This window comes from Stegostoma tigrinum, chromosome 11 (genome assembly GCF_030684315.1).
Source record: "Stegostoma tigrinum isolate sSteTig4 chromosome 11, sSteTig4.hap1, whole genome shotgun sequence".
Classification (NCBI taxonomy): domain Eukaryota; kingdom Metazoa; phylum Chordata; class Chondrichthyes; order Orectolobiformes; family Stegostomatidae; genus Stegostoma; species Stegostoma tigrinum.
The window spans coordinates 33,771,977-33,787,261 of NC_081364.1; positions in this window are offsets into that span (position 1 = coordinate 33,771,977).

Here is a 15,285-nt window from a genome sequence, read left to right on the forward strand (position 1 = left end):
CAGACCCTCTGTTTCTCGCCCTCTGATTCAGCCACGCTGTTTCTCGCCCTCTGTTTCAGACCCTCTGTTTCAGCCCCTTTGCTTCAGTCCCTCTGTTACACACCCTCTGTTTCAGCCCCTCTGTTTCTCGCCCTCTGTTTCTCGCCCAATGTTTCAGCCACTCTGCTTCTCGCCTCTTTTTCATCCCTCTGTTTCATGCCCCCTGTTTCAGCTCCTCTGTTTCTTGCCCTCTGTTTCAGCCCCTCTGTTTCAGCCCCTTTGCTTCAGTCCCTCTGTTACACACCCTCTGTTTCAGCCCCTCTGTTTCTCGCCCTCTGTTTCTCGCCCAATGTTTCAGCCACTCTGCTTCTCGCCTCTTTTTCATCCCTCTGTTTCATACCCCCTGTTTCAGCTCCTCTGTTTCTTGCCCTCTGTTTCAGCCCCTCTGTTTCTCGCCCTCTGTTTCAGCCCCTCTGTTTCAGCCCCTCTTTTTCTCGCCCTCTGTTTCAGCACGTCTGTTTCACCCCCTCTGTGTCAGCCCCTCTGTTACAGCCCCTTTGTTTCTGCTCCTCTGTGTCTCGCCTTCTGTTTCAGCCCCTCTGTTTCTGCCCCTCTGTTTCTCGCCCTCTGTCTCTCACCCTCTGTTTCAGCCCCTTTGTTTCTCGCCCTGTGTTTCAACCCCTCTGTTTCAGTCCCTGTGTTTCTCGCTCTCTGTTTCAGCCCCTCTGTTTCTCGCCCTCTGTTTCAGCCCCTTTGTTTCAGCCCCTCTGTATCTCGTCCTCTGTTTCAGCCCCTCTGTTTCAACCCCTCTGTTTCTTGCCACCTGTTTCGGACGGTCTGTTTCAGCCTGTCTGTTTCTCGCCCTCTGTTACTCTCCCTCAGTTTCTCGCCCTTTGTTTCAGCAACTACGTTTCAGTCCCTCTGTTTCTCGCCCTCTGTTTCAGCCCCTCTGTTTCTCACCAGCTGTTTCAGCCCCGCTGTTTCAGCCCCTCTCTTTCTGGCCCTCTGTTTCTCGCTCTTTGTTTCTTCACATCTGTTTCTCGCCCTCTGTTTCAGCCCGGCTGTTTCAGACGCTCTGTTTCTCGCCCTCTGTTTCTCGCCCTCTGTTTCAGCCCCTCTGTTTCTCGCCCTGTGTTTCAACCCCTCTGTTTCATCCCCAGTGTTTCTCGCCCTCTGTTTCAGCCCCTCAGTTTCTCGCCCTCTGTTTCAGCCCCGCTGGTTCACCCGCTCTGTTTCAGCCCCTCTGTTTCTCGCCCTCTGTTTCAGCCGCTCTGTTTCATGTCCTCTGTTTCTCGTCCTCTGTTTCATCCCTTTTGTTTCAGCCCCTCTGTTTCTTGCCCTCTGTTTCAGCCCCTCTGTTTCATGCCCACTCATTCAGCCACTCTGATTCTCGCCCTCTGTTTCAGCCCCTCTGTTTCTCGCCCTCTGTTTCATATGCTCTGTTACAGCCCCTTTCTTTCTCGCCCTCTGTTACAGCGCCTGTGTTTCTCACCCTCTGTATCAGCCTCTCTGTTTCAGCTCCTTTGTTTCAGCCCCTCTGTTTCTAGCTCTCTGTTTCTCGCCCTCTGTTTCAGACCCTCTGTTTCAGCCCCTCTGTTTCTCGCACTCTATTTCTCGCCCTCTGTTTCTCGTCCTCTGTTTCTCGCCCTCTGTTTCAGCCCCTCTGTTTCATCCCCAGTGTTTCTCGCCCTCTGTTTCAGCCCCTCAGTTTCTCGCCCTCTGTTTCAGCCCCTCTGGTTCACCCGCTCTGTTTCAGCCCCTCTGTTTCTCGCCCTCTGTTTCAGCCGCTCTGTTTCACGTCCTCTGTTTCTCGTCCTCTGTTTCTCGCCCTCTGTTTCAGCCCCTCTGTTTCTCGCCCTCTGTTTCAGCCCCTCTGTTTCATGCCCACTCATTCAGCCACTCTGATTCTCGCCCTCTGTTTCAGCCCCTCTGTTTCTCGCCCTCTGTTTCATATGCTCTGTTACAGCCCCTTTCTTTCTCGCCCTCTGTTACAGCGCCTGTGTTTCTCACCCTCTGTATCAGCCTCTCTGTTTCAGCTCCTTTGTTTCAGCCCCTCTGTTTCTAGCTCTCTGTTTCTCGCCCTCTGTTTCAGACCCTCTGTTTCAGCCCCTCTGTTTCTCGCACTCTATTTCTCGCCCTCTGTTTCTCGGCCTCTGTTTCTCGCCCTCTGTTTCAGCCCCTCTGTTTCTCGCCCTCTTTTTAACCCCCACTGTTTCAGCCCCTCTTTTTCTCGCCCTCTGTTTCAGCCCATCTGTTTCACCCCCTCTGTATCAGCCCCTCTGTTACAGCCCCTTTGTTTCAGCTCCTCTTTTTCTCGCCCTCTGTTTCAGCACGTCTTTTTCACCCCCTCTGTGTCAGCCCCTCTGTTACAGCCCCTTTGTTTCAGCCCCTCTGTTTCTCGCCCTCTGTTTCAGCCCCTCTGTTTCAGCCCCTCTTTTTCTCGCCCTCTGTTTCAGCACGTCTTTTTCACCCCCTCTGTGTCAGCCCCTCTGTTACAGCCCCTTTGTTTCAGCGCCTCTGTTTCTCGCCTTCTGTTTCAGCCCCTCTGTTTCTGCCCCTCTGTTTCTCGCCCTCTGTCTCTCACCCTCTGTTTCAGCCCCTTTGTTTCTCGCCCTGTGTTTCAACCCCTCTGTTTCAGTCCCTGTGTTTCTCGCTCTCTGTTTCAGCCCCTCTGTTTCTCACCCTCTGTTTCAGCCCCTTTGTTTCAGCCCCTCTGTCTCTCGTCCTCTGTTTCAGCCCCTCTGTTTCAACCCCTCTGTTTCTTGCCACCTGTTTCGGACGGTCTGTTTCAGCCTGTCTGTTTCTCGCCCTCTGTTACTCTCCCTCAGTTTCTCGCCCTTTGTTTCAGCACCTACGTTTCAGTCCCTCTGTTTCTCGCCCTCTGTTTCAGCCCCTCTGTTTCTCACCAGCTGTTTCAGCCCCGCTGTTTCAGCCCCTCTCTTTCTGGCCCTCTGTTTCTCGCTCTTTGTTTCTTCACATCTGTTTCTCGCCCTCTGTTTCAGCCCGGCTGTTTCAGACGCTCTGTTTCTCGCCCTCTGTTTCTCGCCCTCTGTTTCAGCCCCTCTGTTTCTCGCCCTGTGTTTCAACCCCTCTGTTTCATCCCCAGTGTTTCTCGCCCTCTGTTTCAGCCCCTCAGTTTCTCGCCCTCTGTTTCAGCCCCGCTGGTTCACCCGCTCTGTTTCAGCCCCTCTGTTTCTCGCCCTCTGTTTCAGCCGCTCTGTTTCATGTCCTCTGTTTCTCGTCCTCTGTTTCATCCCTTTTGTTTCAGCCCCTCTGTTTCTTGCCCTCTGTTTCAGCCCCTCTGTTTCATGCCCACTCATTCAGCCACTCTGATTCTCGCCCTCTGTTTCAGCCCCTCTGTTTCTCGCCCTCTGTTTCATATGCTCTGTTACAGCCCCTTTCTTTCTCGCCCTCTGTTACAGCGCCTGTGTTTCTCACCCTCTGTATCAGCCTATCTGTTTCAGCTCCTTTGTTTCAGCCCCTCTGTTTCTAGCTCTCTGTTTCTCGCCCTCTGTTTCAGACCCTCTGTTTCAGCCCCTCTGTTTCTCGCACTCTATTTCTCGCCCTCTGTTTCTCGTCCTCTGTTTCTCGCCCTCTGTTTCAGCCCCTCTGTTTCATCCCCAGTGTTTCTCGCCCTCTGTTTCAGCCCCTCAGTTTCTCGCCCTCTGTTTCAGCCCCTCTGGTTCACCCGCTCTGTTTCAGCCCCTCTGTTTCTCGCCCTCTGTTTCAGCCGCTCTGTTTCACGTCCTCTGTTTCTCGTCCTCTGTTTCTCGCCCTCTGTTTCAGCCCCTCTGTTTCTCGCCCTCTGTTTCAGCCCCTCTGTTTCATGCCCACTCATTCAGCCACTCTGATTCTCGCCCTCTGTTTCAGCCCCTCTGTTTCTCGCCCTCTGTTTCATATGCTCTGTTACAGCCCCTTTCTTTCTCGCCCTCTGTTACAGCGCCTGTGTTTCTCACCCTCTGTATCAGCCTCTCTGTTTCAGCTCCTTTGTTTCAGCCCCTCTGTTTCTAGCTCTCTGTTTCTCGCCCTCTGTTTCAGACCCTCTGTTTCAGCCCCTCTGTTTCTCGCACTCTATTTCTCGCCCTCTGTTTCTCGTCCTCTGTTTCTCGCCCTCTGTTTCAGCCCCTCTGTTTCTCGCCCTCTTTTTAACCCCCACTGTTTCAGCCCCTCTTTTTCTCTCCCTCTGTTTCAGCCCATCTGTTTCACCCCCTCTGTATCAGCCCCTTTGTTTCAGCCCCTCTGTTTCTCGCCCTCTGTTTCAGCCCCTCTGTTTCTGCCCCTCTGTTTCTCGCCCTCTGTCTCTCGCCCTCTGTTTCAGCCCCTTTGTTTCTCGCCCTGTGTTTCAACCCCTCTGTTTCAGTCCCTGTGTTTCTCGCTCTCTGTTTCAGCCCCTCTGTTTCTCGCCCTCTGTTTCAGCCCCTTTGTTTCAGCCCCTCTGTCTCTCGTCCTCTGTTTCAGCCCCTCTGTTTCAGCCCCTCTGTTTCTTGCCGTCTGTTTCAGACGGTCTGTTTCAGCCCCTCTGTTTCTCGCCCTCTGTTACTCTCCCTCTGTTTCTCGCACACTGTTTCAGCCTCTCTGCTTCAGCCCCTCTGTTTCTCCCCTTCTGTTTCAGCCCCTCTGTTTCTCGCCCTCTGTTTCAGCCCCTCTGTTACAGCCCCTCTGTTTCAGCTCCTCTGTTTCTCGCCCTTTGTTTCAGCACCTACGTTTCAGCCCCTCTGTTTCTCGCCCTCTGTTTCAGCCCCTCTGTTTCTCGCCAGCTGTTTCAGCCCCGCTGTTTCAGCCCCTCTCTTTCTGGCCCTCTGTTTCTCGCTCTTTGTTTCTTCACATCTTTTCTCGCCCTCTGTTTCAGCCCGGCTGTTTCAGACGCTCTGTTTCTCGCCCTCTGTTTCTCGCCCTCTGTTTCAGCCCCTCTGTTTCTCGCCCTGTGTTGCAACGCCTCTGTTTCATCCCCTGTGTTTCTCGCCCTCTGTTTCAGCCCCTCAGTTTCTCGCCCTCTGTTTCAGCCCCTCTGGTTCACCCGCTCTGTTTCAGCCCCTCTGTTTCACGTCCTCTGTTTCTCGTCCTCTGTTTCATCCCGTTTGTTTCAGCCCCTCTGTTTCTCGCCCTCTGTTTCAGCCCCTCTGTTTCAGCCCCTCTGATTCTCGCCCTCTGTTTCAGCCCCTCTGTTTCTCACCCTCTGTTTCAGCCCCTCTGTTTCATGCCCACTCACTCAGCCACTCTGATTCTCGCCCTCTGGTTCTCGCCCTCTGTTTCATACGCTCTGTTTCAGCCCCTTTCTTTCTCGCCCTCTGTTACAGCGCCTGAGTTTCTCATCCTCTGTATCAGTCTCTCTGTTTCAGCTCCTTTATTTCAGCCCCTCTGTTTCTAGCCCTCTGTTTCTCGCCCTCTGTTTCAGACCCTCTGTTTCAGCCCCTCTGTTTCTCGCACTCTATTTCTCGCCCTCTGTTTCTCGCCCTCTGTTTCTCGCCCTCTGTTTCAGCCCCTCGGTTTCTGCACCACTGTTTCTCGCCCTCTGTTTCAGCCCCTCTGTTTCTCGCCCTCTGTTTCTCGTCCTCTGTTTCAGCCCCTCTGTTTCTCGCCCTCTGTTTCAGCCCCTCTGTTTCAGCCCCTCTGTTTCTCATCCTCTGTTTCAGCCCCTCTGTTTCAGACCCTCTGTTTCTCGCCCTCTGTTTCTCGCCCTCTGTTTCAGCCCCTCGGTTTCTGCCCCACTGTTTCTCGCCCTCTATTTCAGCCCCGTTGTTTCTCGCCCTCTGTTTCTCGTCCTCTGTTTCAGCCCCTCTGTTTCTCGCCCTCTGTTTCAGCCCCTCTGTTTCAGCCCCTCTGTTTCTCATCCGCTGTTTCAGCCCCTCTGTTTCAGACCCTCTGTTTCTCGCACTCTGTTTCTCGCCCTCTGTTCCAGCCACTCTGTTTCAGCCCTCTGTTTCTCGTACTCTGTTTCAGCCTCTCTGTTTCAGCCCCTCTGTTTCTCGCCCTCTGTTTCTCGCCCTCTCTTTTAGCCGCTGTGAGTCAAGCCCTCTGTTTCAGCTCCTCTTTTTCTCACCCTCTGTTTCAGCCCCTTTGTTTCAGCCCCTGTGTTTCTCGCCGCCTGTTTCTCGTCCACTTTTTCAGAACCTCTGTTTCTCGCCCTCTGTTTCAACCCCTCTGCTTCATCCCCTCTGTTTCTCCCCCTCTGTTTCAGCCCCTCTGTTTCTCGCCCTCTGTTTCTCGCCCTCTGTTTCTCGCCCTCTGTTTCAGCCCCGCTGTTTCAGCCCCTCTGTTTCACGCCCTCTGTTTCAGCCCCTCTGTTTCAGCCCGTCTGTTTCTCGCCCTCTGTTTCAGCCCCTCTGCTTCAGCCCCTCTGTTTCTCCCCCTCTGTTTCAGCCCCTCTGTTTCTCGCCCTCTGTTTCTCGCCCTCTGTTTCTCGCCCTCTGTTTCAGCCCCGCTGTTTCAGTCCCTCTGTTTCAGCCCGTCTGTTTCTCGCCCTCTCTTTCAGCCCCTCTGTTTCAGCCTCTCTGTTTCTCATCCTCTGTTTCAGCCCCTCTGTTTCAGACCCTCTGTTTCTCGCACTCTGTTTCTCGCCGTCTGTTTCTCCCCCTCTGTTCCAGCCACTCTGTTTCAGCCCCTCCGTTTCAGCCCTCTGTTTCTCGCACTCTGTTTCAGCCCGTCTGTTGCTCGCCCTCTGTGTCAGGCCCTCTCTTTCTCGCCCTCTGTTTCAGCCCCTCTGTTTCTCGCCCTCTGTTTCAGCCCCTTTGTTCCACCCCCTCTGTTTCTCGCCCTCTTTTTCAGCCCCTCTGTTTCTCGCCCTCTGTTTCAGCCCCTCTGTTTATCGCCCTCTGTTTCAGACGCTCTGTTTCAGCGCCTCTCTTTCTCGCCCTGTTTCAGCGCCTGTGTTTCTCGCCCTCTGTACCAGCCTCTCTGTTTCAGCACCTTTGTTTCATTCCATCTCTTTCTCACCTTCTGTTTCTCGCCCTCTGTTTCAGCCCCTCTGTTTCAGTCCCTGTGCTTCTCGCCCTCTCTTTCTCGCCCTCTGTTTCTCGCCCTCTGTTTCTCGCCCTCTGTTTCAGCCCCTCTGTTTCAGCCCCTCTGTTTCTCGCCCTCTGTTTCAGCCCCTCTGTTTCGGCCCGTCTGTTTCTCGCCCTCTGTGTCAGGCCCTCTCTTTCTCGCCCTCTGTTTCAGCCCCTCTGTTTCAGCCGCTCTGTTTCTCGTCTTCTGTTTCAGCCCCTCTGTTTCAGACCTTCTGTTTCTCGCTCTCTGTTTCTCGCCCTCTGTTTCAGCCCCTACGTTTGAGCCCCTTTGTTTCTCGCCCTCTGTTTCAGCCCCTCTGTTTCAGCGCCTCTATTTCTCGCCCTCTGTTTCAGCCCCTCTGTTTCTCGCCTTCTGTTTCAGCCCCTCTGTTTCAGACCCTCTGTTTCTCGCACTCTGTTTCTCGCCCTCTGTTCCAGCCACTCTGTTTCAGCCTCTCTGTTTCTCATCCTCTGTTTCAGCCCCTCTGTTTCAGACCCTCTGTTTCTCGCACTCTGTTTCTCGCCGTCTGTTTCTCCCCCTCTGTTCCAGCCACTCTGTTTCAGCCCCTCTGTTTCAGCCCTCTGTTTCTCGCACTCTGTTTCAGCCCCTCTGTTTCAGCCCGTCTGTTGCTCGCCCTCTGTGTCAGGCCCTCTCTTTCTCGCCCTCTGTTTCAGCCCCTCTGTTTCTCGCCCTCTGTTTCAGCCCCTTTGTTGCACCCCCTCTGTTTCTCGCACTCTTTTTCAGCCCCTCTGTTTCTCGCCCTCTGTTTCAGCCCCTCTGTTTATCGCCCTCTGTTTCAGACGCTCTGTTTCAGCGCCTCTCTTTCTCGCCCTCTGTTTCAGCGCCTGTGTTTCTCGCCCTCTGTATCAGCCTCTCTGTTTCAGCACCTTTGTTTCATTCCATCTCTTTCTCACCTTCTGTTTCTCGCCCTCTGTTTCAGCCCCTCTGTTTCAGTCCCTGTGCTTCTCGCCCTCTCTTTCTCGCCCTCTGTTTCTCGCCCTCTGTTTCTCGCCCTCTGTTTCAGCCCCTCTGTTTCAGCCCCTCTGTTTCTCGCCCTCTGTTTCAGCCCCTCTGTTTCAGCCCGTCTGTTTCTCGCCCTCTGTGTCAGGCCCTCTCTTTCTCGCCCTCTGTTTCAGCCCCTCTGGTTCAGCCGCTCTGTTTCTCGTCTTCTGTTTCAGCCCCTGTGTTTCAGACCCTCTGTTTCTCACCCTCTGTTTCAGCCCCTCTGTTTCAGCCCGTAAGTTTGAGCCCCTTTGTTTCTCGCCCTCTGTTTCAGCCCCTCTGTTTTAGCGCCTCTGTTTCTCGCCCTCTGTTTCAGCCCCTCTGTTTCTCGCCCTCTGTTTCAGCCCCTCTGTTTCAGCCCCTCTGTTTCTCGCCCTCTGTTTCAGCCCCTTTGTTTCTCGCCCTCTGTTTCAGCCCCTCTGTTTCAGCCCCTCTGTTTCTCGCCCTCTGATTCAGCCACGCTGTTTCTCGCCCTCTGTTTCAGCCCCTCTGTTTCAGTCCCTTTGCTTCAGTCCCTCTGTTACACACCCTCTGTTTCAGCCCCTCTGTTTCTCGCCCTCTGTTTCTCGCCCAATGTTTCAGCCACTCTGCTTCTCGCCTGTTTTTCAGCCCCTCTGTTTCATGCTCACTGTTTCAGCCCCTTTGTTTCTCGCCCTCTGTTTCAGCCCCTCTGTTTCTCGCCCTCTGTTTCAACTCCTTTGTTTCACCCACTCTGTTTCTCGCCCTCTGTTTCAGCCCCTTTGCTTCAGCCCCTCTGTTTCTCACCCTCTGTTTCAGCCCCTCTGTTTCAGCCCCTCTGTTTCTCGCCTCTTTTTCAGCCCCTCTGTTTCAGCCCCTGTGCTTCTCGCCCTCTCTTTCTCGCCCTCTGTTTCAGCCCCTCTATTTCAGCCCCTCTGTTTCTCGCCCTCTGTTCCAGCCCGTCTGTTTCAGCCCGTCTGTTTCTCGCCCTCTGTGTCAGGCCCTCTCTTTCTCGCCCTATGTTTCAGCCCCTCTATTTCTCGCCCTCTGTTTCAGCCCCTTTGTTTCACCCCCTCTGTTTCTCGCCCTCTTTTTCAGCCCCTTTGTTTCTCGCCCTCTGTTTCAGCCCCTCTGTTTCAGCCCCTCTGTTTCTCTCCATCTGTTTCAGCCCCTTTGTTTCTCGCCCTCTGTTTCAGCCCCTCTGTTTCAGACCCTCTGTTTCTCGCCCTCTGATTCAGCCACGCTGTTTCTCGCCCTCTGTTTCAGACCCTCTGTTTCAGCCCCTTTGCTTCAGTCCCTCTGTTACACACCCTCTGTTTCAGCCCCTCTGTTTCTCGCCCTCTGTTTCTCGCCCAATGTTTCAGCCACTCTGCTTCTCGCCTCTTTTTCATCCCTCTGTTTCATGCCCCCTGTTTCAGCTCCTCTGTTTCTTGCCCTCTGTTTCAGCCCCTCTGTTTCAGCCCCTTTGCTTCAGTCCCTCTGTTACACACCCTCTGTTTCAGCCCCTCTGTTTCTCGCCCTCTGTTTCTCGCCCAATGTTTCAGCCACTCTGCTTCTCGCCTCTTTTTCATCCCTCTGTTTCATACCCCCTGTTTCAGCTCCTCTGTTTCTTGCCCTCTGTTTCAGCCCCTCTGTTTCTCGCCCTCTGTTTCAGCCCCTCTGTTTCAGCCCCTCTTTTTCTCGCCCTCTGTTTCAGCACGTCTGTTTCACCCCCTCTGTGTCAGCCCCTCTGTTACAGCCCCTTTGTTTCTGCTCCTCTGTGTCTCGCCTTCTGTTTCAGCCCCTCTGTTTCTGCCCCTCTGTTTCTCGCCCTCTGTCTCTCACCCTCTGTTTCAGCCCCTTTGTTTCTCGCCCTGTGTTTCAACCCCTCTGTTTCAGTCCCTGTGTTTCTCGCTCTCTGTTTCAGCCCCTCTGTTTCTCGCCCTCTGTTTCAGCCCCTTTGTTTCAGCCCCTCTGTATCTCGTCCTCTGTTTCAGCCCCTCTGTTTCAACCCCTCTGTTTCTTGCCACCTGTTTCGGACGGTCTGTTTCAGCCTGTCTGTTTCTCGCCCTCTGTTACTCTCCCTCAGTTTCTCGCCCTTTGTTTCAGCAACTACGTTTCAGTCCCTCTGTTTCTCGCCCTCTGTTTCAGCCCCTCTGTTTCTCACCAGCTGTTTCAGCCCCGCTGTTTCAGCCCCTCTCTTTCTGGCCCTCTGTTTCTCGCTCTTTGTTTCTTCACATCTGTTTCTCGCCCTCTGTTTCAGCCCGGCTGTTTCAGACGCTCTGTTTCTCGCCCTCTGTTTCTCGCCCTCTGTTTCAGCCCCTCTGTTTCTCGCCCTGTGTTTCAACCCCTCTGTTTCATCCCCAGTGTTTCTCGCCCTCTGTTTCAGCCCCTCAGTTTCTCGCCCTCTGTTTCAGCCCCGCTGGTTCACCCGCTCTGTTTCAGCCCCTCTGTTTCTCGCCCTCTGTTTCAGCCGCTCTGTTTCATGTCCTCTGTTTCTCGTCCTCTGTTTCATCCCTTTTGTTTCAGCCCCTCTGTTTCTTGCCCTCTGTTTCAGCCCCTCTGTTTCATGCCCACTCATTCAGCCACTCTGATTCTCGCCCTCTGTTTCAGCCCCTCTGTTTCTCGCCCTCTGTTTCATATGCTCTGTTACAGCCCCTTTCTTTCTCGCCCTCTGTTACAGCGCCTGTGTTTCTCACCCTCTGTATCAGCCTCTCTGTTTCAGCTCCTTTGTTTCAGCCCCTCTGTTTCTAGCTCTCTGTTTCTCGCCCTCTGTTTCAGACCCTCTGTTTCAGCCCCTCTGTTTCTCGCACTCTATTTCTCGCCCTCTGTTTCTCGTCCTCTGTTTCTCGCCCTCTGTTTCAGCCCCTCTGTTTCATCCCCAGTGTTTCTCGCCCTCTGTTTCAGCCCCTCAGTTTCTCGCCCTCTGTTTCAGCCCCTCTGGTTCACCCGCTCTGTTTCAGCCCCTCTGTTTCTCGCCCTCTGTTTCAGCCGCTCTGTTTCACGTCCTCTGTTTCTCGTCCTCTGTTTCTCGCCCTCTGTTTCAGCCCCTCTGTTTCTCGCCCTCTGTTTCAGCCCCTCTGTTTCATGCCCACTCATTCAGCCACTCTGATTCTCGCCCTCTGTTTCAGCCCCTCTGTTTCTCGCCCTCTGTTTCATATGCTCTGTTACAGCCCCTTTCTTTCTCGCCCTCTGTTACAGCGCCTGTGTTTCTCACCCTCTGTATCAGCCTCTCTGTTTCAGCTCCTTTGTTTCAGCCCCTCTGTTTCTAGCTCTCTGTTTCTCGCCCTCTGTTTCAGACCCTCTGTTTCAGCCCCTCTGTTTCTCGCACTCTATTTCTCGCCCTCTGTTTCTCGGCCTCTGTTTCTCGCCCTCTGTTTCAGCCCCTCTGTTTCTCGCCCTCTTTTTAACCCCCACTGTTTCAGCCCCTCTTTTTCTCGCCCTCTGTTTCAGCCCATCTGTTTCACCCCCTCTGTATCAGCCCCTCTGTTACAGCCCCTTTGTTTCAGCTCCTCTTTTTCTCGCCCTCTGTTTCAGCACGTCTTTTTCACCCCCTCTGTGTCAGCCCCTCTGTTACAGCCCCTTTGTTTCAGCCCCTCTGTTTCTCGCCCTCTGTTTCAGCCCCTCTGTTTCAGCCCCTCTTTTTCTCGCCCTCTGTTTCAGCACGTCTTTTTCACCCCCTCTGTGTCAGCCCCTCTGTTACAGCCCCTTTGTTTCAGCGCCTCTGTTTCTCGCCTTCTGTTTCAGCCCCTCTGTTTCTGCCCCTCTGTTTCTCGCCCTCTGTCTCTCACCCTCTGTTTCAGCCCCTTTGTTTCTCGCCCTGTGTTTCAACCCCTCTGTTTCAGTCCCTGTGTTTCTCGCTCTCTGTTTCAGCCCCTCTGTTTCTCGCCCTCTGTTTCAGCCCCTTTGTTTCAGCCCCTCTGTCTCTCGTCCTCTGTTTCAGCCCCTCTGTTTCAACCCCTCTGTTTCTTGCCACCTGTTTCGGACGGTCTGTTTCAGCCTGTCTGTTTCTCGCCCTCTGTTACTCTCCCTCAGTTTCTCGCCCTTTGTTTCAGCACCTACGTTTCAGTCCCTCTGTTTCTCGCCCTCTGTTTCAGCCCCTCTGTTTCTCACCAGCTGTTTCAGCCCCGCTGTTTCAGCCCCTCTCTTTCTGGCCCTCTGTTTCTCGCTCTTTGTTTCTTCACATCTGTTTCTCGCCCTCTGTTTCAGCCCGGCTGTTTCAGACGCTCTGTTTCTCGCCCTCTGTTTCTCGCCCTCTGTTTCAGCCCCTCTGTTTCTCGCCCTGTGTTTCAACCCCTCTGTTTCATCCCCAGTGTTTCTCGCCCTCTGTTTCAGCCCCTCAGTTTCTCGCCCTCTGTTTCAGCCCCGCTGGTTCACCCGCTCTGTTTCAGCCCCTCTGTTTCTCGCCCTCTGTTTCAGCCGCTCTGTTTCATGTCCTCTGTTTCTCGTCCTCTGTTTCATCCCTTTTGTTTCAGCCCCTCTGTTTCTTGCCCTCTGTTTCAGCCCCTCTGTTTCATGCCCACTCATTCAGCCACTCTGATTCTCGCCCTCTGTTTCAGCCCCTCTGTTTCTCGCCCTCTGTTTCATATGCTCTGTTACAGCCCCTTTCTTTCTCGCCCTCTGTTACAGCGCCTGTGTTTCTCACCCTCTGTATCAGCCTATCTGTTTCAGCTCCTTTGTTTCAGCCCCTCTGTTTCTAGCTCTCTGTTTCTCGCCCTCTGTTTCAGACCCTCTGTTTCAGCCCCTCTGTTTCTCGCACTCTATTTCTCGCCCTCTGTTTCTCGTCCTCTGTTTCTCGCCCTCTGTTTCAGCCCCTCTGTTTCATCCCCAGTGTTTCTCGCCCTCTGTTTCAGCCCCTCAGTTTCTCGCCCTCTGTTTCAGCCCCTCTGGTTCACCCGCTCTGTTTCAGCCCCTCTGTTTCTCGCCCTCTGTTTCAGCCGCTCTGTTTCACGTCCTCTGTTTCTCGTCCTCTGTTTCTCGCCCTCTGTTTCAGCCCCTCTGTTTCTCGCCCTCTGTTTCAGCCCCTCTGTTTCATGCCCACTCATTCAGCCACTCTGATTCTCGCCCTCTGTTTCAGCCCCTCTGTTTCTCGCCCTCTGTTTCATATGCTCTGTTACAGCCCCTTTCTTTCTCGCCCTCTGTTACAGCGCCTGTGTTTCTCACCCTCTGTATCAGCCTCTCTGTTTCAGCTCCTTTGTTTCAGCCCCTCTGTTTCTAGCTCTCTGTTTCTCGCCCTCTGTTTCAGACCCTCTGTTTCAGCCCCTCTGTTTCTCGCACTCTATTTCTCGCCCTCTGTTTCTCGTCCTCTGTTTCTCGCCCTCTGTTTCAGCCCCTCTGTTTCTCGCCCTCTTTTTAACCCCCACTGTTTCAGCCCCTCTTTTTCTCTCCCTCTGTTTCAGCCCATCTGTTTCACCCCCTCTGTATCAGCCCCTTTGTTTCAGCCCCTCTGTTTCTCGCCCTCTGTTTCAGCCCCTCTGTTTCTGCCCCTCTGTTTCTCGCCCTCTGTCTCTCGCCCTCTGTTTCAGCCCCTTTGTTTCTCGCCCTGTGTTTCAACCCCTCTGTTTCAGTCCCTGTGTTTCTCGCCCTCTGTTTCAGCCCCTTTGTTTCAGCCCCTCTGTCTCTCGTCCTCTGTTTCAGCCCCTCTGTTTCAGCCCCTCTGTTTCTTGCCGTCTGTTTCAGACGGTCTGTTTCAGCCCCTCTGTTTCTCGCCCTCTGTTACTCTCCCTCTGTTTCTCGCACACTGTTTCAGCCTCTCTGCTTCAGCCCCTCTGTTTCTCCCCTTCTGTTTCAGCCCCTCTGTTTCTCGCCCTCTGTTTCAGCCCCTCTGTTACAGCCCCTCTGTTTCAGCTCCTCTGTTTCTCGCCCTTTGTTTCAGCACCTACGTTTCAGCCCCTCTGTTTCTCGCCCTCTGTTTCAGCCCCTCTGTTTCTCGCCAGCTGTTTCAGCCCCGCTGTTTCAGCCCCTCTCTTTCTGGCCCTCTGTTTCTCGCTCTTTGTTTCTTCACATCTTTTCTCGCCCTCTGTTTCAGCCCGGCTGTTTCAGACGCTCTGTTTCTCGCCCTCTGTTTCTCGCCCTCTGTTTCAGCCCCTCTGTTTCTCGCCCTGTGTTGCAACGCCTCTGTTTCATCCCCTGTGTTTCTCGCCCTCTGTTTCAGCCCCTCAGTTTCTCGCCCTCTGTTTCAGCCCCTCTGGTTCACCCGCTCTGTTTCAGCCCCTCTGTTTCACGTCCTCTGTTTCTCGTCCTCTGTTTCATCCCGTTTGTTTCAGCCCCTCTGTTTCTCGCCCTCTGTTTCAGCCCCTCTGTTTCAGCCCCTCTGATTCTCGCCCTCTGTTTCAGCCCCTCTGTTTCTCACCCTCTGTTTCAGCCCCTCTGTTTCATGCCCACTCACTCAGCCACTCTGATTCTCGCCCTCTGGTTCTCGCCCTCTGTTTCATACGCTCTGTTTCAGCCCCTTTCTTTCTCGCCCTCTGTTACAGCGCCTGAGTTTCTCATCCTCTGTATCAGTCTCTCTGTTTCAGCTCCTTTATTTCAGCCCCTCTGTTTCTAGCCCTCTGTTTCTCGCCCTCTGTTTCAGACCCTCTGTTTCAGCCCCTCTGTTTCTCGCACTCTATTTCTCGCCCTCTGTTTCTCGCCCTCTGTTTCTCGCCCTCTGTTTCAGCCCCTCGGTTTCTGCACCACTGTTTCTCGCCCTCTGTTTCAGCCCCTCTGTTTCTCGCCCTCTGTTTCTCGTCCTCTGTTTCAGCCCCTCTGTTTCTCGCCCTCTGTTTCAGCCCCTCTGTTTCAGCCCCTCTGTTTCTCATCCTCTGTTTCAGCCCCTCTGTTTCAGACCCTCTGTTTCTCGCCCTCTGTTTCTCGCCCTCTGTTTCAGCCCCTCGGTTTCTGCCCCACTGTTTCTCGCCCTCTATTTCAGCCCCGTTGTTTCTCGCCCTCTGTTTCTCGTCCTCTGTTCAGCCCCTCTGTTTCTCGCCCTCTGTTTCAGCCCCTCTGTTTCAGCCCCTCTGTTTCTCATCCGCTGTTTCAGCCCCTCTGTTTCAGACCCTCTGTTTCTCGCACTCTGTTTCTCGCCCTCTGTTCCAGCCACTCTGTTTCAGCCCTCTGTTTCTCGTACTCTGTTTCAGCCTCTCTGTTTCAGCCCCTCTGTTTCTCGCCCTCTGTTTCTCGCCCTCTCTTTTAGCCGCTGTGAGTCAAGCCCTCTGTTTCAGCTCCTCTTTTTCTCACCCTCTGTTTCAGCCCCTTTGTTTCAGCCCCTGTGTTTCTCGCCGCCTGTTTCTCGTCCACTTTTTCAGAACCTCTGTTTCTCGCCCTCTGTTTCAACCCCTCTGCTTCATCCCCTCTGTTTCTCCCCCTCTGTTTCAGCCCCTCTGTTTCTCGCCCTCTGTTTCT